Below are 7,246 nucleotides of genomic sequence, written 5' to 3'. Positions count from 1 at the left end.
TATCTTTCAGGTTATACTTGGTGCCAAATGGTCTGTTTGATGTGGGCAGAGGCTGAAATCACGTTTATGAAGAGATGTCTACAACTGTATTTGAACAACAGTACAAAGAAAGAGAGAGAGAGAGAGAGAGAAGAGATGTGTAAAGAAGCAGAGGTAGCAGCTGAAAGATACACAAGAATCAGATCTGAGGTGGATGAGGAAGTGGAAAAAACATAGAAAAATTTAAGCAAACAGTATCTTTAATTCCTTACCAGGTTTAATTTCACAGTCTATCTTTTTAGTACTACTTTGACAGTAGCCTAAGCTTTTTGCCTTCCTGGTATTTTGTCATCCCTTCTAGCAAAGCCCATAACCCTGGATAAAATCACATAGGCGCTTCATCTGGATATACCGCTGAGCAGACAAAGGGTGCTGAAGCAGTTTGTAGGTAAATTTGTGGTCACCCCCTCAGCTGCGCTCTCAGTGCACCATGGCAGCCCTCCCCTGTTTCTCTGATCAGTTAATTCCCTACTTCCGTAACTCTCCCAACATTACCCTTTCTGCTCAGTATTCTGACTTGACCCATGACACCCCTCCCCTTGAGCACGGCCTCCCTTCTCCTCCGACAGGGATGACACTAGCCACTGAATGGGAGCCTCCCGCACTACTCATTACCATCCCTGCACCCCGACTGGTGTCTGCAACAACATCTTCCTTTCTGTTATGTAGATAAGCCACCCTTCCTCATGACTTTGGTCGTGCCCTTCATATACGCACTTAATTTTTTTTTAAACTTCCATGGCCATTCATCCCTTATCTCTAATATATTCAACATCACTCTTACCTGGATTGTTCTCGTTGGCTTTTAAACATGCCCACATATCTCCCATTTCAAGAATGAAAAAGCCAAACCCCCAGTAAAAACCCTCTGATTTATCATCCTTGTCCTGCTATTACCCCAATTGTAAATGAATTTAATGCACATGAAAATACTTTGTAAATAACAAAGCTCTGCAGATATCCAAAAGGCAAGATGTTTGATTATATTAATGTACAAAATAGTATGACCTCCAACAAGGGCAACTGGGTTTTGGCTTTCTGAACAGAACAGGGATGAGTAAGGGAACTCTCTAGTGACTTGGGCACCCTGACAGATACCCGGGTGATTTGAAATCATCAACAGAGAAATTGTATCATTCTGCTTTTGCCAGAGCTATTGCTCTACAACACCGTCAAACCCAAAATAAAATTTTAAAATATACCAAAAAAGGCTTCTGTTCTTAGTAATATTTCATTGAAGAAAGAGTAAGGTTAACAGGAAATTTTTAACTTTGAGGTTGTTAGAGTTATTTTCAGTCCTCTGGTCCTTCACCCATGTCGATGTGTGGTAGCGGTGTGTAGGAGGAAACAGTAGCAGGGAGATGCACATGATTATCATTAGTAGCAAACCAAGGACAAATCTCAAACAGAGTCTTTAAAGATTAGCAACCATCAGGAACAGTAGAGGCCAACTTCTTAACCTCCTGCAGACTAGTTTCACTTCACGAGATTGCATGATGCTCTTTCTTCTTTAATACCTAGTGGCATGAGCTCAGTGGCCATCATTTCTAGGAGGAGCTGAGGAAGACCCTGGTTGCATATATGTTTGGAATTAACGGGACAGACTAAAAGGAATAAATAAAACAGCAGTATTGTTATTACAATTCTATCCAGTTTCCCAAACCCCCACCCCATCCCCAGGTCCCAATCAGAATCAAGGACAAAGAGCACCTTGGGAAGCCCACAGTAGGACTTAGCTGACACTCCGGTCTGTATTTCTCCAGCATGTATTCAGAACACTCCACAGAGAAGAGATCCAACTCACCCTGTTGGTGTTGCTGATTGCTCAGCTGGCAAAGTGGGCTGCGGTACTAGTTTTGCAGACCTGCGAGCGAGAGAAGATAATCAGCACGGCTGAAATTCCTTTCTCAGACAGCTGAGATCAGGGATAAACACACTGAAATCCTGACTATTCAGGAGACCTCACGCAGGCTTCAAAAAGTCCCTGACTCATCAAATGTGCTACTGCTCGTAATGAACTTGCTCCATGATTATTTCTCTGCTATGGTCAGCTGTTTATTTTCATGGAATGTGAATTAATTTTGGACTTTCTTTGAAATGCCAGAAGACTTTCCTTATTCAAGAACATTAGGAACTGATCCATCAGTGATGCTCATTAATTCAAAGTAATTCTGAAACCAATGTGCATCAGTCCAATCATGATTGCCTGAAAAAAAGAAAACAGGCATTTTATTTTCTTTTTATTTATTTTTTTGGCAAAAAAGGATTTTTATTGGTTCATGTAACTGAAAACTCCAGGGGTAAATCATTTTTAAGAATGACTTAATTCATAGAGGATCATTTCCCCAAGTAAATCAGGGATTTGGGTATCAGAAGAGCAATGAGGAGATGGGTACTGGGGAGTCAAAATCAGTTTATGTCCACAACAATAAATATTTCAGAAGTGGTTTAGACTGAGAAAGGCAGAACTCATATTCTATAGATATATTGGATGGACACTAATTTTTAAGTCTTTTTAAGTTAAATTTATTAAGGTGACATTGGTTAACATAATTATATAGGTTTCAAGCATACAGTTCTATAACACATCATCTGTAAACATTGCATGTTTACCACCCGAAGTCACATCTCCTTCTGTCACCAAATATTTGACCCCTTTTCCCTTTACTACTTCCCACCCATCCCCTTCCTCTCTGACAACTGCCATATTGTTGTCTGTGTCTATGCATTTTTGTCTGAAAAAAAGGAATTTTTAATTTGCTTCTCATTTTCAGGCACCCCTGAAACATTGCTATATTCACTGCTGGTTACTTATTGTCAACTCTGCCAAGATCCCTGGCTGTCATTCAGGCATACCTGTACCACAAGAGTGGGGCCAGTGGGACTGTCACATACACTAAGCCAGAACCTTATAAGCATAAGGTCTTGTTTGAGGAATTTGGGGAGGATTGCAGATTTGGCCTAAGGAGAGTTTTTCAGAATGTGCTACTGCTTAAGCCCACACCTTCTGAGAACCTCTCAGAGACACTTAAAAGAAAACACTTTAATTGTGACTTTGATAGCTTTTTTCAAATGGACTGATTCTCTGCTTGGGTAATCCCTGTCATCATGAAAGTATTAGTGAAGAGAAAATAACATATTGGGCATTAACTATATGCTTAATAATATTATAAATACATTCATTTTTTCTTGTAATCCTCCCATCAACTGGATGCAGATACAGAGACATAAAGAGAGTAGTTATCTATCTTAGTTTGTTGAGGCTGCTGTAACAAAGTACTACAGACTAGGTAGCTGATAAACAACAGAGATTTATTGCCCACAGTTCTGCGGGCTGGGAAGTCCATGTTCAAGGCACCAGCATGGTCACTTTCTGGTGAAGTCCCTCTTCCTGGTTTATAGACAACACCTTCTCGCTGTGTCCTCACATGGCTGAAGGGCTAGGGGTCTTTCAGGAACCTCTTTGATAAAGCACTAATCCCATTCATGAGAGTCTCACCATTCAGACCATAGCAGTATCCAAGGTCACACAATTACTGAGGGGCATATTAAGAGATTTAATACAGCTAATTTACTATAGAGCCCATGTCTTAACTATTTAGTATGGCCTCTCCTAGGGCTCAGCTCAGCTCCACCTTTTCCACGACCTCTTCTTGATTATACCTGTCAATTTAATCCATCTTTTTTCTTTTCTAAATTTCTATTTTCTTCTTATTTTAATCACACATCTACTTACTTGGTTTTGCACTCACCTATATTCATTTTTTAATTGCAAGTATGCAAACATTTTCTTATTGGCTAAGACCTATGTTCTCAAAAAAGGGATTCATCTTTAAAGGTACTTCCTAGTGTACTTTCCTTCAACCTTAACATACCACATGTTGTCATATGGACCTAAAGGGCTTGATCCATATGGTGCTTGTACCACATGCAACTTGCTACACAAGTTTGAACAGCCAGTGTGGTCTATATCAGTGTAATGGTTCAGTAAGGTGAGAGTCCCTACATGTTTTACTTTTATCTGCTGTATTTATCTTTTCATGGGTTTGTTCACGTATAAAGGCACATTCCAGCATTGGTCTGTGGTCCGCAGTTTGAGGAGCACCAGCCTGTGTCAGTCATCGCGGGTTCCTGTTTGCCAAACAGGCTCCAACCTGAAGCTAGAGGCACAGAGAGTCAGATCCAATGCTCTAGACAGGGAAGTGTCAAGGAATAGTCTATTTAGGCTGGAGAGCCCAGTACAGAAACCAAGGCCCAGTCATATAAATTGGGTCAGAATAAAGACAGGAGGAAGAGAGCCAAAAGGGCTAGGCTTCCTAGAATGTCTATGGACAGAAACTCTAAACCTCAATCATTGGTAGTCAAATGATGGTAGTATATGCCTTGTCAAGTTAGAACTGGCTAGGAAATAAAATCATGTGCCATTTATTGGGCCCTTTGTAGCTTCACCTGAATTCTGTTTCTTTCAGAAATCCTGCAGTAGATTTCATTATACATGGAGAAACTGCATCCCCAAGTGAGGAGCAATCTGATAGAGATCACACAGGAAGTGGCAGAGCGTCTGTGTGCAGGTGTGTCTGGATTCAACCCATGTACTGAAGCAGGGTGCCTGCAGGGAACCGGGTCAGATGTAGGTCATGACAAGCCAACGAGGCAGGGAGGCAAACAAAGGCTTGGAAGTCCTGTATGGTGTCTGAGCTTGCGTATTGGTCTCTGGTGGCAAGTATGGTCCAGAGAAGCAATCATGACACAATGGTGACAGATTTGACCACCAGATGTCCTTCATGGTTAGTCTTTGCCTTTTTTTTAACCACCAGATGTCCTTCATGGTTAGTCTTTGCCTTTCTTTTTAACCACCAGATGTCCTTCATGGTTAATTTTTGCCTTTTTTTTTTTAACCACCAGATGTCTTTCATGGTTAATATTTGCCTTTTTTTTTAACTTCATGCATGTTTGGGATAATTACACTTCTATTCTTCCTCTGAAATAGCAAGGAGTTACTTTGGAACCTTGGAGAAGCAAGGAAAATGTGTCCTTCTGCTTCTCCCCTGACACTGGAACCTTAGAAAGTGACAAATAGTTGGGAATCTTATAACAGTGCTTGTATAGTATGTCTGTTTGGGTCTTGAATTATAGATTTAATAGAAAATGGTGTATCTTTTGATGAGGTCAGAGATTTTCCCTTTTTAGTCTTAAGAGAGGCAGTTGGAGAAAAGATGAACAATTTGTAGTTAGGTTGAAAGGTGAATGCCAGCTCCCACTTACTATCTGTGTGACCTTGGGAAGTGGCATTTCTTTAAACTGCATTTTTCCATCTGTCAAATGGAATCACACCAACTTCCATGGGGTTGAGGTGAGGCATAATTAATATGCTGGATACAATATTTCCACCCTAATGCTTGTCACATGGTGTATATTTAACAAGAGGTAGTTCCTCTCCCTCTAATTTACATCAGTGTATTTCTTGTATTAATTTAAATCAGTTTCCTCTTGCTTTGGTCCACTAGCATGTGGGCATATTCTACACTGAGATGCCTTGTGAAGAGGGGTCTCAGGTGCAGATAAGCATTACTCTTTCTTGCCATCGCTGTCTGCTTGCTCTTTGTTCTCGTTCCTGCCCTGATGGTTGAAACATACACTTGAGAGAATCATCCCCTGGACTGCTTTGCACCTAGGCCTAAGCAAGGGGTGGGGTCATTTGCCTCTGGATGTCTCATCTATCCTTCATATTACCTCCTTTCATTAAGAAGATCACCTTTTTGCTTTCATCTTAACCTCTGAATGCATGTAAAATCTCTTCGGAGCCACCCCATTCTCTGCTTGTTGAATAGCAAAAACAAACAAACAAACAAAAAAACCAATTCTCATTTCTCCTATTAAGAAAAGTAGCTTAGCTTGGCAAGCTTATACACTATATGCAGTGTCTTTCTCTTAGGGAGGGAGGGAGGGAGGGAGGGAAGGAAGGAAGGAAGGAAGGAAGGAAGGAAGGAAGGAAGGAAGGAAGGGCAGACTGCTTTATTCCACACTGGATTTTGTGGTTTGGTGTGTCTTATATTTCCACTATGTTTTAAATACTTGATATTATTAATTTAGTAAAAATAAAAACAAAGGTAAATTGCATTTAGTGGACAGAAAATAAGAAAAGAATATAAAAAGAAATTTATTAGAATGCTGTTTCATTTCACTAGCAATGGAAAATTATTGAAATTACATATAATTTTCTGCTTAATGAATTAAGAAAGAGGATGTGTAAGAGAGAGTGGTAATTTATTAAAGTTACTCTAAATTTAGTGACCAGGATACACTTATCTTTTCGCGGGACTGAGAATCTTAACTGCAAACTATATTTAAAAAATTGACACAAAAAGAAAATATTGAAATCCCTTTGATTCGATATTTCACTTTACATTTCACTTGTAATGTAAACTGTAAACTTGTCCAGTAAAGAGATAAAAGAAGAATGAAACTGAATGCTCATATTTTAATAGATCAGACATATACGTAGAGATAGACAGGTAGAGAGATACACAGTCAGAGTCAACTTTAGTGTTTACCCACAGGGTAAATGGGTAAAACAATTTTGGCATTTCTAGCAATGGACTATTATGCAACTATTAAAATAAGATAACATACACATGAAACCTATCAATGTTATATAGAGAAAAGAATATGCCTATCCATTACTATAAATACAAGTAACATACACAGAACTGATTTTCACCATCATTGTTCAATAAATGTTGGTTGAGGACCTAATATGTGCCACATGCTCTTCTAGGTAGAGGAGCACCAGTGATAGACAAGACACAATGGGCAAGTTCCAGCACTCAGAAACTTGTATTCTGGGAAAGAGAAACAAACAAACAAACAAATGTTAGAAACACCAGATTGTAACTAGTGTGCCAGGCAAAGAATTAAAACGAAGCTGGAGGGAGTGTCTAGAGAGCAAGGTGAAATGAAGCGATCAGAAAAGGCCTGTTTTATGTTGTTGTTTTTTTCCCTGTCCTTTTTCCCAAGTTTTGAAATACTGTCTTTACAAATCAAAAGTATATCTCAGAAGCTATTTAAAGTGATAACTAGTTGCCTACATTACTTTATCTTAACTATTTAGATTTCATAGAAAGAATTTAGAATAGTCCTCAACCTGATGCACATTAGAATCACTGTAGGAGTTTTTATTTTTTTGACTTTTGAAAGTATTTTATTT

The sequence above is a fragment of the Phyllostomus discolor genome, chromosome 6 (assembly GCF_004126475.2).
Source record: "Phyllostomus discolor isolate MPI-MPIP mPhyDis1 chromosome 6, mPhyDis1.pri.v3, whole genome shotgun sequence".
In the NCBI taxonomy this organism is placed as follows: Eukaryota; Metazoa; Chordata; class Mammalia; order Chiroptera; family Phyllostomidae; genus Phyllostomus; species Phyllostomus discolor.
Note: the sequence above shows the minus strand (reverse complement) of the source record.